The 25,669-nt window shown below is 46.3% G+C and overlaps 1 protein-coding gene across 1 annotated transcript in view; it reads right to left on the minus strand.

Moving 5' to 3' along the window:
• Nucleotides 1-25,669, minus strand: part of ANO6 (anoctamin 6) — a 108,525-nt gene that overhangs the window by 63,303 nt on the left and 19,553 nt on the right. The window lies entirely within an intron of this gene.

A 25,669-nucleotide genomic window follows, 5' to 3' on the forward strand; every position in this document is an offset into this window, starting at 1 on the left:
TTGCTGCAATCTCAGCTGCTGATACGAAAATGTGTTGTTTTTAAATTTGGAGGATAGGGCACCTTGCTGGGTGCTAAGAAAGGTGTCCAGGGGCACAGTGTTGCCTACTCCCACCCTGGTTGTTTAGGAAGGCCTTCAGCTGAATTTCTCTTAATCTTCGTTATGACTGGTCAAGACTGTTTTTCTTTTTCTGTGCATTCACTTCAACGTTTTGGTTTATGAGTTGTTCTTTTGTTGATTTTTTTGGTTTTATGTTGTTGGTATTTTCTGATAATTGTTGAATACGTGTTGTGGATTTTGTTTTATTGTATGTATATTTTATTGTTGTAAGCAACTTTGATTTCCTTTTGAGGGAAAATCATGAGATATAAGTTTTAACAACAACAACGACGACGATAATATTGCTGTTGTTGCTATGTACTGCTTCACAATTTTTGTTGTTGTTCAGTCGTTCAGTCGTGTCCGACTCTTCGTGACCCCGTGGACCATAGCACGCCAGGCCTTCCTGTCCTCCGCTCTCTCCCGGAGTGTGCTCAAGTTCATATTCATTGCATCGGTGATGCTATCTAGCCATCTCATCCTCTGCCGTCCCCTTCTCCTTTTGCCTTCAATCTTTCCCAGCATCAGGGTCTTTTCCAGGGAGTTTTCTCTTCGCATTAGGTGGCCAAAATATTTGAGCTTCAGCTTCAGTATCTGTCCTTCCAATGAGCACTCAAACCATAATTAGGTTAGGAATCTGGAGCACCCTGTGAGCTTCCTCCTCCCCTTTCTGTTAAATTCTTCCTTCTTTTATTTTGGACGGATGGTTCACTCCAAACTACACTAGAAGTTTTCAGTTTATTCTTAAATCTCCACATTTCTGTAAATCAGACTTCCCCAACCTGGTGCCCTCCAGATGTGTTGAGCAGTAACTCCAATCACTCCCCTCCAACACATCTGGAGTGTACCAGGTTTGGGAAGGTTGATTTAGGTTGATTTAGATCATCATCCCAAGGAAGAGAGCAGTGAGAGTAGATAAGAAATTCTGCAGAACACTATGTAACAAAATAAACATCCACCCACAGAAGATGGCAAAGAGGGGATAAATGTGGGTAAAAATTCAGGACTAGACAGGCAGCTTTCAGGGACCTTCACAATAGGCTAATTTACTAATCTTAAAATACTTATGTTTGTGTAGTCTCTCTACAGCACTGGTGTAATACTGCACTCGCATAGTTATTGGCAAGTCCCATACTGTGCAATTGCTAGCACTGCTCAGTTAAAAAAAATTGGGCAGTAAATCAAACATTTTAAAAAGCTTTGTTTTCTAAAGTTATGTAATTGTCCAGTACAACAATTTTTAGCCATTTGGTAAATTAGACATCATCCACAAAATATTCAGACCAAGGGTCTTTCCATACAATAAATGAGAAGCTGTTACTCACTTATTGTGAGGGATCCAAATACCTGAATGTTTCCTCTTAAGGGAGCATCTCTGTTATGGACGTATTAAATAGTGCAGTCAATTGGATATCACTTTTCCTATCCCGGATGTGGGTACAATGGATGCCAAAATAGAAAGGAAGGGACAGGTCCCTAGTGATGGGTGAGACAGTCTGCCAAGTTAAGGAGGGGGAAAACATGAAAAAAACATTAATTGTGGATTTGAGAGGGGAGGGAATCCCCACATTGTTGGGGAATTCCCCACAAAAGTAAAATAAAAAATAAGGCCCTTTCAGGAAAATAATTTGTCTGGGCATGCACATTTGGAAGATTCTGAGGATAAACATTGGCAGGTTAGTAGATGGAATGAGAGTGGTATGAGAGAAGGTAATACTGAGTAGAATGTGAGTGAACTGATGTCAGGCTCCCAGCCAACCCAAGCCCAGGGAAAACCTTTTTGGAAGAAGATTATTTTGATACCTCGTCACAACTTGCTCCCACAGAAGATGTGGAGCAACCTGAGGACTCCTGTGGCAGGAATGACTTGCTTGAGGTCCCAAAGACCTCCTTGACCCCTGATGTGGTTCCTGATTCTCTTCCCTTATCCCATGGCTCTCCAGAGCACCAGCAGCAACAGACTAGGTGGAACACTGACAGTCATCACTGCAGCACCAACCTGGACACCAGAAAACCCAGGGTTTACTCAGGAGGAAGAAGTCCCAGCTGTAGCTCAGGAAGAAGACCCAGCTGAAACTGTTGAAACAGGGACAGCCAGTATATAAGCCCTCAATGTTTTACCAGACCTTTGAGCTATCTCGCTCCAGCCGTGTGCTCAGGACAACTGAGCATTTCCACTCGCTTCAAAATACATGGGGAGTGGGAAGAAAGGCTGAGCAGAATATGAATGGAGTGAACACTCCATTCAGCTACCCTCCAGGACTATATTCTACAGGAATCACACTGTTATTTCATATCACCAAAACAACTGACATGGTGTGTGTGTGTTTTGAGGGGTGGAGTGGGTGGGTTTTGTTTTTTTAAATAAGAAGGATAATAGAGAACATTATCAGAACATTGGGAGTGCACATATCCACACTGCTGAAGCTATGCAAAAGAAATAAGCATAAACAAGTAAATAAACATTGAAAAGGAATACTTAACATCAACAGAAAGATAAATTCCCAATAGTAGCAAAAGGGGATAGATAGATGGAACAAAAGGAAGAAAAACAACATACACAACCCAAGAAAATTCTTCATGAGACCTCACTTGTACACTCTTGAACAGTCAGTTCTCCGAATCCTGTCTGAGGCTTGATTCAAACACTACTCTGGTATCATGGTTGTTTCCAACAAGGCAAACTATGTTGGTGCTTCTCCCAGTGTTTGATATTTCTTTTATTTATTTCATTTCTATACCACTCAATAGCTGAAGCTCTCTGGGCGGTTCACAAAAATTAAAACCAAAAAGTGCAGGGTAAAACAATAAAAAATATAAAAGCATAAAAACCACAATATAACAATACAACCACAATAAAACCTAGCAGCAATGCAGAGATTTAAAATACAGCTTTAAAACACCAAAGCTAAAAGACTAGACAGCTAAAATGCTAAAATGCCTGGGAGAAAAAAAAGGTCTTCACTGGGCACTGGAAGGAATGCAACGTAAGTGCCAGGTGAAGCTCACTAGTGAGCTCATTCCACAGCTGGGGTGCCCTCTTCCTAGTAGCCACCCACCTCACATCCTTTGGCAGAGGCTCATGGAGAAAGACTGCTGAGGATGACCTTAGGGTCTGGGCAGGCATAATATGAGAGGAGGCGATCCTTCAGATAACCTGGCCCCAAGCCATTAAGGGCTTTGAATATTAATACCAGCAGTTTGAATTGGGACCAGAAGGACTGGCAGCCAGTGCAGCTGGAAAAGTACTGGCAGAATATGAGCTCATTGGCCAGTCCCTGTTAACAATCTTGCTGCCCTATTTTGGACTAGCTGACATTTCTGGACTGTTTTCAAAGGCAGCCCCACATATAACACATTGCAGTAATCCAGATGAGAAGTTATCAGAGCATGGATAACTGTAGCTAGGCTATCTCTGTCCAGATAAGGGTGCAGTTGGTATACCAGCCTAAGCTGATAAAAACTGCTCTGAGCCACTGAGTTCACCTGTGCCTCAAATGACAGTTCTGGATCCAAGAGCACCCCCAAACTACGAACCTGATCGTAGAGGGAGTGCAACCCCCTCCAGAACAGGTTGAATATCACCTAGCCAGGCAGACAAACCACCCACTAACAGTACCTCCATCTTGTCTGGATTGAGTTTCAGTTTATTGGCCCTCATCCAGTCCATTACCATGCCCAGGCACTGATTCAGAACAGCCACTGCCTCACCTGGGTTTGATGAGAAAGAGAGGTAGAGCTGGGTGTCATCCGCATATTGATGATGCCTCAGCCCACACCTCTGGATAACCTCCCCCAGCGATATCATGTAGATGTTAAACAGCATGGGGGATAAAATAGAGCCCTGTGGAATCCCATGGCATAATTGCCATGGCATAGAGAAATAATCCCCCAGCAACACCTTCTGGAATTGCCCATCCAAGTAGGAGCAGAACCACTGCAGTGCAGTGCCTCCAACTCCCAACCCTGACAACCTATCCAGAAGGATACCATTGTTGATGGTATCGAAAGCAGCTGAGAGGTCCAGGAGAATCAACAGGGCTGCACTCCCACTGTCCCTCTCCCAGCAGAGGTTACCCACAGGGTGGCCAACGCAGTTTCCATTCCAAAACCAGGTCTGAAGCCTGAGTGAAATGGATCTAGATAATCTGTTTCATTCAAGAGTGCCTGGGGTTGTCCCGCAACCACCCGCTCAAGCACCTTGCCCAGGAAGGGGATGTTGGCCACTGACCTATAATTTTTAATGTCCTCCAGGTCCAGGTTAGGCTTTTTCAGGAGTGATGTGATTACCGCCTCTTTTAAAGAGGCTGGCACCACTCCCTCTCTCAAGGAGGAATTTACAGCCTCCTGGACCCAGCCAGACATCTCCCCCTTGTTTGATGTAATAAGCCATGAAGGGCAAGGGTCAAGCACACAGGTGGTTGATCGGACTTGGCCAAGCACCTTGTCTGCATCCTCAGGCCTCAATAACTGAAACTCATCCAATAAAACTGGACCAGACAGTGCTCTGAACGTCTCTACTAATGGAACTGCATTAATCATGGTGTCCAATTCATGATGAATCTGAGCAACTTTATCTTCAAAGTGCCATGCAAATTTGTCACAGTGTGCGACTGAGGGTTCCAAAGTCTCTCTCCCTGGCCCAGACTATAACAGGCTGCAAACCACTCGGAAAAGCTCCACTGGACGACACTGAGAAGATGCAATGCTGGTGAAAAAGAACTGTCTCTTTGCCACCTTCACTGCCACACAGTAGGCTCTACAATGAGCTCTAACCTGTGTTCAGTCAGACTCGGCACGAGTTTTCCTCCACCTGCATTCTAGCTGTCTCCGCTCTTGCTTCATTGCCCTCAGCTCAGGTGTATACCAAGGAGCTGGCCGGGCTCTGCTCAGAGGGAGAGGGTGCTTGGGCGCGATCATGTCAACTGTCCGAGTCATCTCTGCATTCCACAGAGCGACCTGGGCTTCGACAGGAGCACCAGCCATACCAGCAGGAAAATCCCCCAGAGCCCTCTGGAATCCATCTGAATCCATTAGTCTCCAGGGGCAGACCATTTTAATAGGTCCCCCACCCTTGCAGAGGGGAAAGGCTGCTGTGAGTCTAAACCTCAGCAGGAAGTGATCTGACCATGACAAAGGGACAGATGTTAATTCCTCCACTTTCAGATCACCATCCTCCTGCCCAGTCAAGAAAACCAGATCAAGCATGTATCCTTTTACATGTGTTGGGCTGATGACATGTTGGGACAGCCCCATGGTTGTCATGGCAGCCATGAAGTCCTGAGCTATCCTGGATACCGCGGCCTTGGCATGGAAGTTGAGATCGCCCAGGACCATCATCCTATGGGTCTTCAACACCAAGTCCGAGACCACCTCTGTCAGCTCAAGCAGGGAATCTGATGGGTAGTGGGGTGGGCGGTACACCAGCAGAATCCCTAATCTGTCCCAGGTACCCAACACAAGGTACAAACACTCAAGATCTGCACTCAAATGAGTAGGAAGCCTAGAGAGGGGGATCAAATTCCTATAGACCACGGCAACTCCCCCTCTCCAACCCTCGAGCCAGTGATATTTGGATTAAGTGGCCTTTTACTCAGGCCAATTTAATCACACCACTGAACCTCCTAAAGAAGATGGGGTTTTCTGACCTATATAAAATTGGTTGAAACCACGTAGGAGTTGCTTCACGCAAGTGGATTTGTACATTGAAAACATTCCATCTAGGTTGTCTTCCTGGCAGGAACTATGGTGGCAGTACAATATATGAAATGGATCTAGGGTTGTAGCTGTGGGTTGTGACAATCTACACATATTGCTAGTTCTGGTGCAGGACACAATCCTATGCATGTTTAGTTGTGGGCTTTTTTCTAAGTTCTACAACTCCCAGCATTCTCCCAGCCAGCATGGCTGGATAAGGAATGCTGGGAATTGTAGGGCCTTTTTCTGTCTAAACAAGCATAGGATTGCACCTTTAAACTCAATTTCTTATACAAATGGGTTGAAACTTTTCTTCCAGATGCAGAGAATTCCATTTCCAGCAAACTCTTGTGATGGTGGTGTAGCATTTATTCCTGGGAGGGAAGCAAGAAAATCTTGCAAACAATTTTCCATCAACATTAAACTTCAGTAATATGTGAGTCATAACTTAAACGTTGGCCCTGTTCAGTGATCACATTTGGTTGGCTCTCAAAGTAAGAATGGAGTTTGGCATAGATGGAGCAATTATAGCAAGCTCTTTGAAAGCACAGCATTTTAAAAGCCAGATTAAAAAAAGGCATTCAAGGGGAAACCCCTTAGTGATCTTACACATAAATTATGAACAATGAATATGAAAATGGATACTTGTACTGCAGTGATGTATCCACAGTATTTTCCACTAGTGCTATAAAACTATGTCTGTCTAATACTGTACATTTTGAAGTTTGTTGGCAGTATAAAAGAAAACTGAAAAATAACTGCTTTGTCTGCCAAAACGTTCTGTGAAACCTATGGCAACTCTAGTTGGTCTGACAAAAGATATTTTACTTATTTTGTGTCCCATAAGGAAACACTACATGCTGGATCTCTTGTATTCAAATGACAGCAGGGACTGAATAGAAGAAAGAGAGCTATAGAATACCCTAGAGTGCATCTTACACCTTTGTTTAGATGGTGCAAGCACAAGAGCCAGGGCCTGCAGGAGAGGCTACCACCACCCCCGGGGAAGAGGCGGGCCTGCTGCTGCTGGGCCTGCTGTTGCTGGGCCTGCTGCTGCCACCGCTGCCACCACCACCAGGCCTTCCCTGGAGACTTCTGCCTGCCAGACCGCCAGTCCCTGCAGGACCAGGCCCCCAGGTACCTAGCCAGCTGTGCTGCTCCACCTGCCCTCCCTGGAGGGGCTACATAAGCTGGCTGGCTGAGGTGGCCTGGAAGAGCCAGGGCCTGCAGGAGAGGCCACCACCATCACCGGGGAAGAGGCACGCCTGCTGCTGCTGGGCCTGCTGCAGCTGCTGCCACCACCACCACCACCACCACCACCACCACCACCTGGCCTTCCCTGTGGACTCCGGCCTGGCATTATTTTAAGGGGATTTTTAATTGTTTTGTGTGTGTGTGTTTTCTTTTTCCTGGGGGATTTTGTTGTGGTTTTAGGGGTGGGTAGCCTGCCTGATAGGCTGGAGCAAGGAGGCATGTGTCCACCTGATGGAGGCAGCGGGGGGGGGGGAGTATTGGGGGCCAGAAGATACCGAGGCTGGGCAGCAGGCGCTGGTGGAGCGCTAGAGGCAGGCCATGCCAGGTAAGGGGAACAAGGGAGAGATGTGTAGTATCTGTCCCCTGCTCCGGGCCTGTCCAGAGCTAAAGGATGGCTGGGGGAGGCGTGACCCCATCTTCTGGCCTTCGTTTGCTGCTCTGCAGTGCCAGGTCTGTTACCCAGAAAACCTCCCTCATCCATGACATGATCCTGGATGAGGGTGCAGACCTGGCATGTATTACGGAGACCTGGCTGGCCGAGGCTGCTGCTCCAACCCTTGCAGCCATGTGTCCAGCTGGATTTTCGTATGCACAGCAGCCGAGGGCTGGGGATCGGGGAGGGGGAGTGGCTGTTATCTACCGGGAGTCCTTGGTCTTCACCAGACCCCCTCTCCGGGAGACCAAGGTTGCTGAGTGCATGTACTGGAGGTTGGGCCCGAAGGGCAGTCTGAGGATTCTGCTCGTGTACCGTCCACCCCGCTGCATGACTGACTCCCTGGCCGAGGTGCTTGAGGTGGTCTCTGATGTGCGTGTACAGTCCCCTAACTTACTGGTGTTGGGGGACTTCAACGTACATTCGGAGGCCATCCTCACAGGAGCACCTCGGGACTTCATGGAGACCATGGCCTCCTGGGAGCTGCACCATATTCTAACTGGGCCCACCCATGTAGCCTGTCATGCACTAGACCTTGTGTTTGTTTCTGGAGCAGTGGGGAGTGATCTGGAAGTCGGGGGTATATCCACCACCCCCTTGTCATGGTCAGATCACTATCTGGTGACGTTGGGACTTCTCAGTTCCACAACCCCTCTGCAGGGGTGGAGGACCCATTAAAATGGTCCGCCCCAGGCGTCTTATGGATCCAAATGGATTCCTGAACGCGCTTGGGGATTCTCTGGGGCATGCCAACGGCCACTTGGTCGAGACCCTGGTGGGTGGCTGGAATGCTGCAATCACTGGGGCATTAGATCAGGTGGCTCCGAAACGCCCTCTCCCCCTGAACAGGGCTCGGACTGCACCATGGTTCAATCCGCGGTTACGAGCTCTGAAACAGGAGGTGAGACGGTTAGAGCGCCGGTGGCGGAAGTCTCGCTCCAAAGACGATCAGACATGGGCTAGAGCTGTATCTTCAGCATATCACGTGGCGGTGAAGGCAGCAAGAAAGGAATATTATGCTGCCTCCATCGCGTCTGCAGAGTGCTGTCCCAGGAGGCTGCTCCAAGTGGTCCGGAGCCTGGTCGGTCCTGTGGCTCCGGAACCACTGGAGCATTCTAAGGCCTCCTGTGAGGCCTTGGCAAGGCACTTTGCAGATAAAATTGATCAGATTAGGTGTGTTACTCTGCACGCTGTGGATACAGTTAGTGAGCAAGAGGCGGCCTGTGGCAAACTGGTTTTGTGGGATCGATTCCAGCTTCTTCCTCCTGATGAAGTGGACAAGGTGCTTTCATCGGTACGGCCGACCACCTGCTTACTTGATCCTTGCCCATCTTGGCTCATTATGAGCTGCAGAGAGAGACTGGGTGAGGGGATCAAGGCGGTGGTGAATGCCTCCCTTGAGGAGGGAGTGATGCCATCAGCCCTCAAGGAGGCAGTGATAAGACCGCTCTTAAAGAAGCCCTCCTTGGATCCTCAAGTTTTGAACAACTTTCGCCCAGTCTCAAATCTGCCATTTTTGGGCAAGGTGATTGAGCGGGTGGTGGCGGTGCAGTTGAAGGCACACTTGGAAGAAACTGATTATCTAGACCCATTTCAGTTGGGCTTCAGGCCTGGGCATGGGACAGAATCGGCCTTGGTTGCCTTGGTAGATGATATGAGGAGGGCTTTGGATAGGGGTGAATGCTCCTTCCTTGTTCTCCTCGACCTCTCAGCGGCTTTCGATACTGTTGACCACGGTATCCTCCTGGACCGCCTGGAGGGGTTGGGCATTGGGGACACTGTATTACTGTGGTTCTGGTCCTTCCTCTCCGGCAGGTACCAGAAGGTAGCACTGGGAGAGGAGGTTTCGGACCCGTGGCCACTTACTTGTGGGGTGCCACAGGGTTCCATCCTCTCCCCGATGCTATTTAACATCTATGTGAAGCCGCTAGGGGCTATCATCAGGAGGTTTGGGGTTCAGTGTCATCAATATGCGGATGACACGCAGCTCTACCTCTCATTCAAATCTTCACCAAGGTTGGCCGTAGAATCCCTGTCCAAATGTCTGGAGACGGTGAGTGGCTGGATGGGGAGGAATAGGCTGAAGCTGAACCCTGACAAGACCGAGGTACTTTTGGTGGGAGACAAGAGGAGGCTGGGGGATGCTGACCTGGTGTTGAATGGGGTACGGCTACCCTTGAAAGACCAGGTCCGCAGCCTGGGGGTCATTTTGGACTCCCAGCTGTCCATGGAGGCTCAGGTGTCAGCTGTGAGCCGGACAGTGCTGTATCAACTCCATCTGATAAGGCGGCTGCGCCCCTTCCTTCCCGACCATCTGCTCCCATCGGTAGTACATGCCCTGGTCTCCTCTCGTTTAGACTACTGTAATGCGCTCTACGTGGGGTTACCCTTGAAGACGGTTCGGAAACTGCAGCTGGTATAGAATGCGGCGGCTCGCCTGATTAAAGGCAGCCCCCGGCGAGATCATATCACTCCAGTGCTGAAGGAGTTGCACTGGTTACCAGTTGTTTTCTGGGCCAAATTCAAGGTGCTGATTTTGACCTTTAAAACCCTATATGGTTCCGGCCCAGCCTATCTTAAGGAGCGCCTCCAGCAGCACCAGACAGGCCGCTTAACAAGATCAGCCTCGGATGGCCTTCTCTCTGTCCCATCAGCCAGGACAGCTAGACTGGTGGGGACGAGGGAGAGGGCCTTCTCTGTGGTGGCCCCCACTCTGTGGAACTCCCTCCCTAGGGAACTCCATCATGCCCCCTCTTTAATGAGCTTCCGTCGTGCATTAAAAACGTTGTTGTTCAGGCAGGCATTTGGGGTGGGTTAGGGTATTTTAGAAAATGTTTTTATTGTATGTTGTACATTGCCCAGAGTGGCTGGGTGACCAGCCAGATGGGCGATTCATAAATTTAATAATAAATAAATAAAAATAAAATGTATCCTAAATTAACATGACATCACCAAGACACCCTGGGGAAATGATGTGGTGGACAGATAATGATAAAAAGTAAAACAACAGACCAACAAAGGTGAGCCAAGAAGTCGTATACAAATCAGATCAGTTACAGCACCTGTGAAGAAGCTTCACCGCCCAAGCATTGCAACTCACATGTTTACAAACACTCCAAATTAGTAGAATCAGCTGAAAGTCCAAAATTAGACATACAGTAAAGCTCACTGAAAAAAGTATCTGCTATATGATAAACATCTCACCATCATCAGTGCAACTCAGTGAAAACTGAGTTCATTCAGTGTGGTGTAGGGCACAAGTGAGCAGAAGGTAGATCTCCAGATATTTTGGACTTCAACTCTTAGAAGCCCCTTTCATCATAGCCAATGGTCAGGAATGCTGGGTGTTGAAGTCCAAACATCTAGATATCTTTTTTCTGCCACCCCTGGTAGGGAACTGAAGGCTAGTCACAACTTCTCAGCCTTATCTAACCCAAGGGATGTTTTGAGAGTAACATGGGATCACCTCATATAAACTGCTATGAATTCCTTGGAGAAAAGGTAGGCTACAACAAACAGGGTAAGAGCACTCTTACAGCATCATGGAGTACCTCAGTAAATACTGCATGTATACATTGTCTCCTAATGCAATTCCCATTAATTCTAAGGCTCTGCATGCCTTACCTTTTACTTTGGAAGGCTAGATCTACACTACTGCTTTATAGTGATACTGAAGTGCACTGATAACTGTTGGGGCACATTACATGTTTGATATACTGCTTCTGTAGTGTTATTTCCTGCTTTTTTATTCCACATTATCCAATATACTGCAACAAATGTCATTGTGTATCCTATGAGCTATAAATGCGCAAGAAGTATGTAGTGTTACCATGATGGGATAGTAATGATATGACACAAGGTGTAGATCTGGCCGAAGACACATTATGAGACAAATGCTAGGAATAAGAATATGTATTCCATGCAGATTACTTAGTGAATTATTTCGCTTTTTAATTCAAAAACTAGAAAACAGTATTCATCAGTATGAAAGCCCTAGTTTGAAAACATAAAGCAAGACAGAAGAGCTGCAGCTCAGTGGTCAGGTGCATGCTTTGCATGCAAAAGATACCAGGTTCAATGCACAACATCTCTGGCTAGGGCTAGGAAACCCCATAAAAAGCCATTGCAAGTCAGTGTAGACAATACTGGAGTAGATGGACCAATGGCCTGACTTGGTATAGGGCAGGGGTAGGCAACCTGGTGCCCTCCAGATGTTTTGAAGTACAAACCCCCCAATCCCTAACTGTTGGCCATGCTGGCTATGGCTGATGGGAGTTGTAGCCCAAAACATTTGGAGGGCAACAGGTTGCCTATCCCTGGTGAAGAGCACCCTCTGCTGTGTTCCCCCTCTGAGCCCTTCATATGTCAAGGGATCTTTCTGCACTGCCTCAGTGCACTGAAATGCATGTCTGCACATTGGCAGGGCTCTACATGATTGGAAACCCTGCTTATTTATCCTCATGTGGGATGAGGGGAGCAACTTGGGGGAGGCAATTTGGAGCAGATAGGCAGCAGGTGGAGAAAGGATCGGGTTTCCATCCCATTCACAAAGTTCCATTTCCTTAGCAGAACTTTCCCTCAAGATTTTATTTACATTAGTGTGTAACACGTAGTTTTGCCCCTATTTTGCATTGTAGAAGACAAGCTACGACAAATAATATTAACATATACAGTCTTGTCCAACCTTCCCCACACAGGTAGCTACTGTGAGCTGTGCACCACTGTGAGTTGTTGCAGCTATGTATGTCTTTTAGATCACAGTGACCACTACTTTATTTCAGTTGTGACTAGCACACTTCTCTTCCAATGCCAGGAAATAATGTACTATTATGCTCCACCCTTGAAATTCAACAAAGATTAAATCATCATCATCATCATCATCATCATCATGATGTTGACTTTTGATTATGTAGAGAGGTCTCCTGCAGTCCCCTTCATGGATCACTGCCTTGTTGTGGCGAAGGGGCTTGCATAACTCAGTGAAGCCATAAGCTATGGCGTGCAGGGCCACCCAAGACGGACAGGCCATGACAGAGAGTTCTGACAAAATGTGGTCCACTGGAGAAGGAAATGGCAACCCACTCCAGTATTCTTGCCAAGAAAACCCCATGGAACGTATCGCAAGGCTAAAAGATATGATGCCGGAAGATGAGCCCCTCAGGTCGGGAGGTGTCCAATATACTACTGGGGAAGAGCAGAGGGTATTTCCAAGTAGCGCCAGAAAGAGTGAAGTGGCTGGGCCAAAGCCGAAAGGACACTCAGCTGTGGATGTGTCTGGTGGTGAAAAGAAAGTCCGATGCTGTAAAGAACAATATTGTTTAGGAACCTGGATCAATGAATCAAGGTAAGCTGGAGGTGGTCAAACGTGAGATGCCAAGACCAAACATCGACATCTTGGGAATCAGCGAACTAAAATGGACAAGCATGGGTGAATTTAATTCAGGTGACCATCATATGTACTACTGTGGGCAAGAATCCCTTAGAAGAAATGGAGTAGCACTCATAGTCAACAAACGGGTGGGAAAAGCTGTACTGGGGTACAATCTCAAAAACGATAGAATGATCTTAGTATGAATCCAAGGCAAACCATTCAACATCACAGTAATTCAAGTCTATGCCCCAACCACTGAGGCCGAAGAAGCTGAGGTTGATCGGTTCTATGAAGACCTACAACACCTTCTAGAACTAACACCAAAAAAAGATGTCCTCTTCATCATAGGGGATTGGAATGCTAAAGTAGGAAGTCAAGAAATCACCGGGATAACAGGCAGGCATGGCCTTGGTGTACAAAATGAAGCAGGACAAAGGCTAATAGAGTTTTGCCAAGAGAACACGCTGATCATAGCAAACACTCTTTTCCAACAGCACAAGAGGCGACTCTACACATGGACATCACCAGATGGTCAATATCCAAATCAGATTGATTATGTACTTTGCAGCCAAAGATGGAGACGCTCTATACAGTCAGTAAAAACAAGACCTGGAGCTGACTGTGGCTCAGATCATGAGCTGCTTCTTGCAAAATTTCGGCTGAAACTGAAGAATGTAGGGAAAACCACTAAACCATTCAGGTATGACCTCAACCATATCCCTTATGAATATACAGTGGAGGTGAGGAATAGATTTAAGGGATTAGACCTGATAGACAGAGTGCCCGAGGAACTATAGACGGAGGTCCATAACATTGCTCAGGAGGCAGCAACTCAATCCATCCCAAAGAAAAAGAAATGAAAGAAAGCAAAGTGGCTGTCTCATGAGGCTTTACAAGTAGCTGAGGAAAGAAGGGAAGTGAAAAGCAAGAGAGAAAGGGGAAGATATACCCAACTGAATGCAGAGTTCCAGAGAATAGCAAGGAGAGACAAGAAGGCCTTCTTAAATGAACAATGCAAAGAAATCAAGGAAAATAATAGAATGGGAAAGACTAGAGATCTCTTCAAGAAAATCAGAGATCTCAAGGGAACGTTTTGTGCAAAGATGGGCATGATAAAGGACAAAGAAGGCAGGGACCCAACAGAAGCAGATGAGATTAAGAAGAGGTGGAAAGAATACACAAGAACTATACAGGAAAGATCTGAATGTCCCTGATAGCCATGATAGTGCAGTCACTGAACTTGAGCCGGACATCCTCGAGAGTGAAGTCAAGTGGGCCTTAGGAAGCATTACTAACAACAAAGCTAGCGGAGATGACAGTATTCCAGCTGAGCTATTTAAAATCCTAAAAGATGATGCTCTTAAAGTGCTGCACTCAATATGCCAACGAATTTGGAACACTCAACAGTGGCCACAAGACTGGAAAAGGTCAGTTTACATTCCAATTCCAAAGAAGGGCAATGCCAAAGAGTGTTCAAACTACCGTACAATTGCGCTCATTTCACATGCCAGCAAGGTGATGCTCAAAATCCTACAAGCTAGGCTTCAGCAGTACGTGAACCGAGAACTACCAGAAGTCCAAGCTGAGTTTCGAAGAGGCAGAGGAACTAGAGATCAAATCGCTTATGGAGAAAACAAGAGAATTCCAGAAAAACGTCTATTTCTGCTTCATTGACTACGCTAAAGCCTTTGATTGTGTGGATCACAACAAACTGTGGCAAATTCTTAAAGAGATGGGAGTACCAGACCACCTTACCTTTCTCCTGAGAAACCTGTACGAGGGTCAAGAGGCAACAGTAAGAACCAGACATGGAACAACCGATTGGTTCAAAATTGGGAAAGGAGTACAACAAGGCTATATATTGTCGCCCTGCTTATTTAACTTATATGCAGAGTACATCATGAGAAATGCCGCGTTGGATGAATCACAGGTTGGAATTAAGATTGCCAGGAGAATTATCAACAACCTCAGATACGCAGACGATACCACCCTAATGGCAGAAAGCGAAGAGGATCTAAAGAGCCTCTTGTTGAGGGTGAAAGTGGAGAGTGCAAAAGCTGGTTTGAAACTCAACATTAAAAAAACTAAGATCATGGCATCTGGCTCCATCACATCCTGGCATATGGAAGGGGAAGAAATGGAAGCAGTGACAGATTTTACTTTCTTGGGCTCCAAGATGACCGCAGACGGTGACTGTAGCCATGAAATTAAAAGACGCTTGCTCCTTGGGAGGAAAGCTATGGCAAACCTAGACAGCATAGTAAGAAGCAGAGACATCACCTTGCCGACAAAGTTCTGTCTAATCAAAGCTATGGTTTTCCCAGTAGTAATGTATGGCTGTGAGAGCTGGACTATAGGGAAGGCTGAGCGCCGAAGAGTTGATGCTTTCAAACTGTGGTGCTGGAGAGGACTCTTATGAGTCCCCTGGACTGCAAGGAGGTCAAATCCGTCAATCCTAAAGGAAATCAACCCTGACTGGTCATTGGAAGGACAGATACTGAAACTGAAGCTCAAATATTTTGGCCACCTAATGCGAAGAGAAAGCTCCCTGGAAAAGACCCTGATGCTGGGAAAGATTGAAGGCAAAAGGAGAAGGGGACGGCAGAGGATGAGATGGCTAGATAGCATCACCGATGCAATGAATATGAACTTGAGCACACGCCGGGAGAGAGCAGAGCACAGGAAGGCCTGGCGTGCTATGGTCCATGGGGTCATGAAGAGTCAGACACGACTTAACGACTGAACAACTCCTGCAGCATTTTTCTCTGTTATATTAGCATTAAGACATTTTTCAAACAAATAGTTACATAAAAGATGAAGCTACATCTCTTTTAAACTTTACTGACTTTTTTGTCCGTTTGCTTTTAATGAAACATTTAACTTTTTAAAAGTCCATAAATCATTTTCATAGGCTTGGGTAGGGAAATGGTATGCTTCCAGGCCATGTGGAAGGCATTTTTTTCTTAAGCTCCAGAAGAATCCCCCAAATGCAATGAAAATTGCTATTTAGTTGCATTTTCCCACTTATTTATTATTTGATACAATTTGGTACAAATCAAGAACAAGGTTCAACAGATTACTGGCCCTTCCCTCCTGTGCTCTCCTTTCCCAGGCTGTTTTCATCAGTTCAGTCCCAGGGGTAAGTAATGCATATTTTGTATATGTTTAAATGTATGATTAACAATACGTATGCGTAATTTGTCAAACAAAATATATCTTTCTCTAACATTTCACCTGTATGTCTTAACTGTCTCTTCCTCATCAGCACAGGTTTTGTAGATTGTGTCCTAAGGTTGTTTCCCACCTCCCAGCTGAGCAGAGTAGAGCAGAGCAGAGCAGAGCAGAGCACGCTGCTCCAGGGACTACAGAAGCAAGCAAGCTCCCAGAGAGCGAGCGACCAGAGCGAGCGAACAGGGGGAGCAAACAGGAGTTGGCCAGGGGAGCTGCAGTGGTAGAAGAGACAAAGGAGACAGAGGCTAAGAGGTAAGTGGGCTGCAGGAAGCCCAGGGGGCTGCCCTTTATCCTTCTGATTGGCTGTGAGCTCACCAGGTGCTTCTGAGAGCTCCAACTGAATTGGGTGTGTGTGGCCTGAGTACTCCCAGCAACTGAGTGGGCGGGAAGCTTCAGTCTGTTTCCCGCCTCCCAGCAGAGCAGAGCAGAGCAGAGCAGAGCAGAGCAAGCTGCTCCAGCTGGTCCAGGGACTACAGAAGCAAGCAAGTTCCCAGAGAGCGAGCGACCAGAGCAAGCGGACAGGGGGAACAAACAGGACTTGGCCAGGGGAGTTTGGCAGGGGAGGTCAAGGGGGAGGCCCCTAACATTTATTTTATTTTATTGTATATTTTTAACTAACTTTTTTTTATTTATTTGTCTTGTAACACACACTTCCACACCAGTGGGACTCTGCTTTTAACCTCTACTGAGTAGAGGAGCAGGCACAGGCTAGTCTAGAACAATCACAAAGCTAGACACAAAAAGGGAAAAGAGGCTATGGAAGGACAAGACTCTCCAATGGTGGTGACCTGCAAGGTGTGTGCAATGTTTGTTTTCTTGCCTGAGAACAACATGGCCTACACCTGCAACAAGTGCAAGTTGATCATGCTGCGGGAAGAAAAAGTAAGTGGACTGGAGCAGTGACTGTTGACCCTCCGGAGAATAAGAGAACACGAAGAGTTCTTGGACAGAATGGGGGAACTACAGCATCAAAGGGAAGACCAGAAGCTTGAAGAGCAACAGCAAGATGAGGCAGTGGGAAATGCTGAGGTGAAGAAAAATGGAGTAGAGGAGACTCCTTGGAAAAGGGTGACAGTTAGGAGAAGAAGAACTAGACGCCACTCCGCACCAGTGGAAGCAGTGGAGCAGTGGAACCGATTCCAGGTACTTGCGGATGAGACTGGAGGACAGCCTGCAGAGGAAGAATCACAGGGGAACCTACATGAGAGTGAGCAAGAGGCTGAAGGTCAGTCAAACAGAGGCGATGAAACCCAGACCTACAAAAAGAAGAAGAGAAGAGTGGTAGTAGTGGGAGACTCCTTGCTGCGTGGGATCGAGACCCAAGTATGTTGCAAAGACCCATGGACTCGCCAGGTATGTTGTCTCCCGGGAGGACAGATTAGAGACGTGACTGAAAGGTTGCCTGCACTCATGAAGCCCACTGACAGGAATCCCTTTCTTCTCATCCATGATACTGCCAAGCGGAGCTACGAAGAAATCACATCAGACTTTGAAGCTTTGGGAAGGAAACTCAAGAACTTTGGGGCCCAGATAGTTTTCTCATCCATCCTTCCAGTAGTTACAAGAGGGATAGAAAGGGAACGAAAAATACTCTGGGTGAATGACTGGCTACGAAAGTGGTGCCAACGAGAGAGATTTGGATTCTGGGACCACGGCCTATACTTCCTGGAAGATGGGCTGTTGGCAAGGGATGGGTTGCACCTCACAAAGGAAGGGAAGAATGTGTGTGGCCACAGCATGAAGAACTTCATCAGGAGGGCTTTAAACTGAATCCTACGGGGAAGGGAGATGTAATGTTGGGGGTAACAATGGACGTAGGCGCATGCACTGCAATGGGGAGAAGAGCTCTGATAGCGCCCAATAATAGTCTTCAGACACATGTAGGAAGAAAGCCAGACTATGAAGCACATAGTCTTCGATGTCTATATACTAATGCCCAGAGTATGCGAAACAAACAGAACGAACTTGAACTCTTAATACAGGAGGGAAATTATGACTTGATAGGTATAACTGAGACTTGGTGGGATGACTCTCATGACTGGAATACAGCAATTGATGGATATAACTTGTTCAAAAAGAACAGGAGGAACAGAAAGGGAGGTGGGGTTGCACTGTATGTGAAAAATACGTATCTCTGCACAGAAATACAGGAGAATGAGCTTGGTAGCCCCATCAAGAGCATCTGGATCAAAATAAATGGAGCAAAGAATAAACGGAACATGGTGGTCGGAGTCTACTACCAGCCACCCAATCAAGGAGAAGACGAGGATGTAACTTTTGAAAAGCAAATAGCCAATGTTTTAAGGAAGCATGATGTAGTAGTAATGGGGGACTTCAATTTCCCCAATATTTGTTGGGAGACAAATTCTGCAAAACATGGCCCCTCCAGGAAATTCCTGACTTGTGTGGCGGATAACTTCCTTCTACAGAAAGTAGAGGAAAGAATTAGAGGATCGGCTATCCTTGACTTGATCCTAACCAACAGAGATGACTTAGTGGATAAAGACTAAGTTACAGGAACTCTGGGGGAAAGCGACCATGTTGTACTAGAGTTCTTGGTTCTAAGGGAAGCAAAAGCCGAGTGTAGTCAAACGCGTACCCTGGATTTTAGGAAAGCTGATTTTAATAAACTCAGAACAATGATCAGTAAGGTCCCATGGCAAGCGACGCTAACGAGAAAAGAAGTCCAAGATGGGTGGGAGCTTGTAAAAAAGGAAATTCTCAAGGCACAATTACAAACAATTCCAACAAGAAAAACAGGTGGAAGACAACAGAAGAAGCCAATGTGGCTTCACAAAAAGCGTAGAGATGACCTCAAAACAAAAAAAGGACACATATAGGAAGTGGAAGGAAGGACAAGCAACAAAGGAAGAGTACAGGCAGATAGCACAGAATTGCAGAGATGGCATCAGGTAGGCTAAAGCTGAGAACGAGCTGAGGTTAGCGAGGGATGCTGAAAGCAAGGAAAAGGCTTTCTTCAGCTACGTGCATAGTAAAAGGCAGAGGAAAGAAATGGTTGTTCAGCTATTAAATAAGGATGGCAAAACGATAACAGATGACAAAGAAAAGGCAGAGGTGCTCAATTCCTACTTTGGCTGAGTCTTCTCCCAAAACAGGGTCTACAACCCCCCTGGCAAAGGCGAAGTACAGGCTGAAGGGGCAGGATTGTAGCTTGAGATTGATAGGCATATAGTCAAGGAACACCTAATTCCTTTGAATGAGTTCAAATCACCAGGGCCAGATGAACTGCATCCTAGAGTAATAAAGGAACTGGCAGAAGAACTCTCAGAACCACTGTCTATTCTCTTTGAGAAACGTTGAAAATAAATGTGCTTTTCAACATTTTTATTAATGACTTGGAGGAGGTGGTGCAGGGAATGCTGATCAAATTTGCAGATGACACCAAATTGGGCAGGATAGCAAATACTTTGGAAGACAGAAACAAAATTTAAAGTGATCTGGATAGACTGGAGCGCTGGGCAGAAAACAAAAGAATGACATTTAATAGGGATAAATGCCAAGTTCTGCACCTAGGAAAAAGAAACAAAATGCACAGTTACAAGATGGGGGATACGTGGCTCAACAATAGTACAAGCGAGAAGGATCTTGGAATTGTTGTCAATCACAAGCTGAATATGAGCCAACAATGTGATGTGGCTGCAAAAAAGGCAAATGCTATTTTGGGCGGCATTAATAGCAGCATAGCTTCCAAATCCCGGGAAGTACTAGTTCCCCTCTACTCAGCACTGGTTACGCCTCATCTGGAGTACTGTGTCCATTTCTGGGCACCACACTTCTTTAAGAAGGATGCTGACAAACTGGAGACGGTTCAGAGGAGGGCAACAAAGATGATCAGGGGAGTGGAAACAAAGCCCTATGAAGAGGGACTGAAAGAACTGGGCATGTTTAGCCTTGAGAAGAGAAGACTGAGGGGAGATATGATAATGCTCTTCAAGTACTTGAAAGGTTGTCACAGAGAGGAAGGCCAGGATCTCTTCTTGATCATCCCAGAGTGCGGGACACGGAATAATGGGCTCAAGTTACAGGAAGCCAGATTCCGTCTGAACATCAGGAGAAACTTCCTGACTATTAGAGCAATACGACAATGGAACCAATTACCTAGGGAGGTGGTGGGCTCTCCTACACTGGAGGCGTTCAAGATGAGGCTGGACAGCCATCTGTCAGGGATGCTCTGGCCTGGATTGCTGCACTGAGCAGGGGGTTGGACTCGATGGCCTTGTAGGCCCCTTCCAACCCTACTATTCTATGATTCTATGATACTTAAGGTAAAGGTGTCCCCAACCAGTCGTGTCGGACTCTAGGGTGTGGTGCTCATCCCCGTTTCTAAGCCGAAGAGCCAGCGCTGTCCGAAGACACTTCCGTGGTCATGTGGCCGGCATGACCGAACACCGAGGTGCACGGAACGCTGTAACCTTTCCCGCTGAGGCGGTACCTATTTATCTACTTGCAATTTCTTGCTTTCGAACTGCTAGGTTGGCAGAAGCTGCGACTGAAGATGGGAGCTCACTCTGTCACGCAGCACTCGGGTCTCGAACTGCTGACCTGCCGACCTTCCAGTCTGCAGTTTAGCGTCTTAACCACTAAGCCACCGCGGTACTTAAGATACACTCAAAAACCACTTTTTTCCATATTGTTCTCCTGCAAAATCTGAGTCTTTTATAATAATATTTGTCCACTGAAACTGCCAGCTTAACATTAAAAGGTCTGCTGCCTCTTGATCAGATATGTGCTTTCTTCCTGGACACTCTATCGCTTGTGGTTCCTTTGGCTGTTCTCCTTACCTGGCAGTTGTTCCATGTAGCTCCAGAAAGAAACTCTGTTGGCAGCACTGCGACTGGTGATGTGATTCGTTTTTGCTGTCTGACTCTGGCAACTCGTTTTTACTCTTGTGCAAGAATGCCGAGTACAAAAAAAGTCCCCCTAAATAGGCCTATCATTATAAGCCTAAAAGTTTTTCTTCAGAATAACAACATTTGAATTGCCATAAATATGCCAACTTCTTTCTTTAAAAAAACCAGGGCATGGGGATGGTTGGGGAGTGCTTGCCAAAAGAAAATAGCAAGGGTTTTATTCTGGCCCACAACAGTTTACTATGTAAATATTCATTCTCTCTTTGTGAGTAATGTGAAAAAAATCTTGAAGAACCTGACAGACAAGAGTAACATAGGGCATGCTGCTTCTCAAGAAACTGAAAAGAAAAAAATGTTACCAAACCCTTCCTTTCCAGATATGGCATTCAGAAGATTTATGATTCCAAGGCTAAGTATATAATGTAAACTCTAAATGAAAAACTAATTCAAGTTCTTTACATCCATTTGCACATGACACCAATTAACAGTGGAAGCAGCATTAGCAAAGACCATTTACACAAATGGTGTAAAGAAACCTTTACACAATTATTATTTAAGCTTTAATCCTTGTCTTTTTTTCCCTTTTGGACACAAAACAATTAACCAGCTATATATGCAGCATGAAGAATAATATCTTTCTCCAAACAACTAAAGGATTTCCTGGCTTTTCCTATACAAGAAGCTGGTATAGGTGGCTTGGATGGTACCACTTAACAAACATCATCTGTAAGTATTACTAATACAGCTAAACCATGCATCCAAACAACGAGTTCTTTTCTTGGCTCTTTTAGATGAAACATTACCAAGCATCTGAGCAGTTTCATTGCTGGATTTAAAAATGACATAAAGGTACATCAATGCTGTTTCATTGGTATGACAAAGCTTAGAAAAAGCTACAATCAAAAGAGCAATATTACCATTAATACAAGCATTTCAAGAACATCTCTGTGTTCCACATGCATTTTGTGAATCCTATACATAGGGAACTGGGCCTGCATATATAATCACATGATTCAGGGTAGAACTATACGTTAGCAGAGACACAGGACTGCCACTGAAAATTGCTTGCCTGTGTCAAGTCTTCCCTCAGTCCTCTGTAACATGGAGTAATGCTTACCATAGGACATAATAACGAGCCTTGTGATACCTTGAAGATTAACATATCATCCTAGCATGTACTTTCTTGCCACTGTCACATCACCAGTGGCAGATGTGGAGTCATGTTTCAGCTGAATTTAGAACTTCTTTCAGCTCGAGGGCTGAATTCAATGTCAAGAAATTTTTGGTGGGCTACATTCCAGTGGTGGGTGGGGCCGAAGGCAAAAGCGGGGAGGGCTAAAGGCAAAATGGGCAGATCTAAAATTTTAGCTTAAAGCTATTTCCGCCAGTAACTATGCCTAAGGAGAGGCTTTTCAACCTATTCGAATGGGGGAAAAACTGCACAAAAGTCAGGAAACCACCAAATGATAGGTGGTCAGGGTAAAGAGGTTGTGGCCATCTGGGGAATCCTGGAGGGCCAGAATAGGATCCTAGGTGGACCAGATTGGGCCCATGGGCCTGAGATTCAATACCTCTGTATTTCTACATGTCATTACGATTAGGTGCAGAACTCTACACAGGGAAGCCACTTTAATGGCAGCCTTGTGGCTGTAGTAATGTGTAGTTCTACTCAGATTCTGGAGCAGTGTATTTTCTTCTGAAACTGTGCAAATATCACAGATTCAGATAGGAATGCATTAAAAAGAAGAAAGGGCTGATTGTTAATCTCAATAGAAGCCTTATAAACAGGACCAGACTTCAAATAAATAACACCCTGGGCAAGGAACACTTTCTGTCCCATTCCCCATCCCCCCACCCCACACTCTCCAGTCAGTACCATCCCATTGCCACTGCAAACCTAGCAAAGTAAAGCTGTGTTATGCTGAGTTTTATCTTGAACAAAGACTTAAACCTGGAAATCGGGAGGTGGGAAATACTTTAAACCTAATTGGTGGAAGTTTATTTTTGTAGTTAGTACCCAAACAATCTGTAGAACTTTGAAAAAACGGGTTAAAGACACTTCCTCCCATTCTCCCACGCCCCAGGCAGACAAACAAATGCTGAACTACTGAACAAGCTCAGTGTCAGCTTGCCCACTGCTAAGGCCAGGCCTGCTTTTAAAGGAACATATCAACCTTCCAATGCACTGAGAGCTCCTTCACATGGGTTTTTGTGTGTGTGCAATTGTCATTCTTCATTCACGGTATTTCCCACATGCAGTACACAATGTCATTGTCCTGCAGCAACTGTCCTGCGCCTTCCCCCTGTTTTCCCCATGATATTTCTGAATGTGGAAGATACGGTATTATTTGCAGCCACGCAATGGATCCTCCATCACCTGCCCCTGTATTGCTGACATCATGCTACAGCATGCTTTGTGTAGGAGGGGGTTGGGCGGGGCGATGTTGATGTCACCTAGTGATAACCATCAGGTGGGAGTGTCACCCTCCCATGCCTCCCTTCACCTCCAGCCCTTTCACCATTCTGCTGCTGGGAACAACACTGGGAACCTCAGAAGTGCAGTATACTGGCGTTTCACTAGAACACCATGGCAGAGACTGCCACTGCTCCAAACGCCCACAATGTTACAACCCCTTTCCACTCAAGCCCCTCTCCCAGTGTATACTCAAACAGGAAAAGTGTTACTGCTTGCTTTTACAGGGACAATACTGACTTGTGCACATGGGGGGTGGGGGAAAAGGAGACTTCTGAAGTTTCAAATGTACTGTGGATTGAATATAGAAGTTGCCAAGGCAGGGATCGGAGGCAGCAGAAGTGAAAAGGGGAGGCAAGGAGGTTGAAATGGAAAGGTTCATGCCAAAGTTGGGCAGACGTGTAATGGGCCAGACAGAGGGCTTCCAGGACAAGCTGTGGTGCCAGTGTGGCTCAGCCAGTGTGCCAACATTCAATTGTTGGGCAGACGTGGCATACGGTGGGAGCGCCTCTGGTATGGTGTGGCACCTGGGGGGAATGACCTGGGTGTTGAAGGGGGAAGCCCTTATCTTTGGTGCATTAAAGGGCAAGGCCCTTACTTTGAAAGACTTGGCTGACATGCAAGTTATGCAACGAGGTTGGCCGTAAATTTTTTAATTGGTCATGTTTATTTCCGAGGTTGGTATGGAGGGATGGACTGAATCCTCAGACCCTTGACAGGGTCCACAAAACAGTGAATAGGGAAATTAGCAATTCTTTAACCAGACAGGGTGATGGGTTTATACTACTTCCAGATATTTCCCATGCACGGAGGGAGCTCTATAGGTAGGATGGGATCCATCTTTCTGACACGGGCAATGATTTGTTTTTGGCTGATGGGATGTGCTGGAATTAATTCAGCACAGGTGGGGGGAGAAAGGCTAAGCATAGGCTTGTTATCCTCCTCGGGGTTTTGTGCAGGCGCCTTGGCTTGGTGACCATTCTGAGGCACCATTTCTGGTGACTGGTAACGCCTGAGGTTTTCAGTTCAGGGTTTTGCGGACCCAGTTGGAAGATAAGGATTACTTTTGAGGCCAACTCCCCTCACTCACTCGGGAGTTTTGTGGCCTGAGGAACAGAGGTGACAGGTGAAGGCCTCCCATCCCAAAATTGGGCACTCCTGAGGGGTGGCCAACAAAGATGCCACTTTATGGGCATTGAATGTCTCATGATATAATGCCAGGCTACTCTGGCTTAGAGAAATTGCCTGCTTGGGTTGCCCTTCACAGATCTGATCAATTTCAATAAATGTGGCCCATATTTTATACCAACTACTTGTGTCCTGTCAATTTATTCCCCCCCTCCTTTCACCCATAACGTGCTACAGCATGCTTTGCGTAGGCGGGTGTTGAGCAGTGATGACAATCAGGTGGGAGTATCACCTTCCCATGCCTCCCTTGATCTCTAGCCCCTTCACCATTCTGCTCCTGGGAACAACACTGGGAACCTCAGAAGTGCAGTATACTGGTGTTTCACTAGTACACCATGGCGGAGACTGCTATTGCTCTTACGCCCACAATGTTGCAACCCCTTTCCACTCAAGCCCCTCTCCCAGTTTCCTCAAACAGGAAAAGTATTACTGCTTGGTTTTACAGGGAAAATACTGACTTGTGCACATAGGGGGTGGGGGAAGAGGAGATGCCTGAAGTTGCGAACATACCGTGGATTATATATAGAAGTTGCCAAGGCAGGGATCAGAGGCAGCAGAAGTGAAAAGGGGAGGCGAGGAAGTTGAAATGGAAAGGTTCATGCTGGGGGGGGGGCTAACCCAGAGGGGGTGGACAGAGGGCGTACAATGCTGCTGACATCTCTTAATATCCCACCAAGCTCCACTCACCAGTGTAAATGGCAGGTAGCATTATGCAGTAAAAGAAAAAATGGCTGTGTAAAGAATCCAGAAGCAGAAGCCCCAGTAAATTGTGGGATAAAAAGCCTGGTGTGGTGAAGCCCTAAGATAACCCATTGAGGCTCTTTTCCAGCTTCCCCCACCATCAGAGATGAGGCAGTTGGTGACCAGGGAGAAAGTGTGCTTGGTTGTAGCATATTTATGGAGCTCTTTCCCATGGCAATTTGTCTGGTGCCTAGCCTGTTATCTTCTAGGGAGCTGGCAAAACCTTTCCATTTCCCCAGGCATTGTATATGTGTTTTATAGTGTAGTAAGTATTTTGAATGTTCGGTTGAGGTTGCTGTACTCTGCATTCT

Source organism: Heloderma suspectum, chromosome 7 (genome assembly GCF_057233095.1).
Source record: "Heloderma suspectum isolate Gila_16-S chromosome 7, 16-S_ref, whole genome shotgun sequence".
In the NCBI taxonomy this organism is placed as follows: domain Eukaryota; kingdom Metazoa; phylum Chordata; class Lepidosauria; order Squamata; family Helodermatidae; genus Heloderma; species Heloderma suspectum.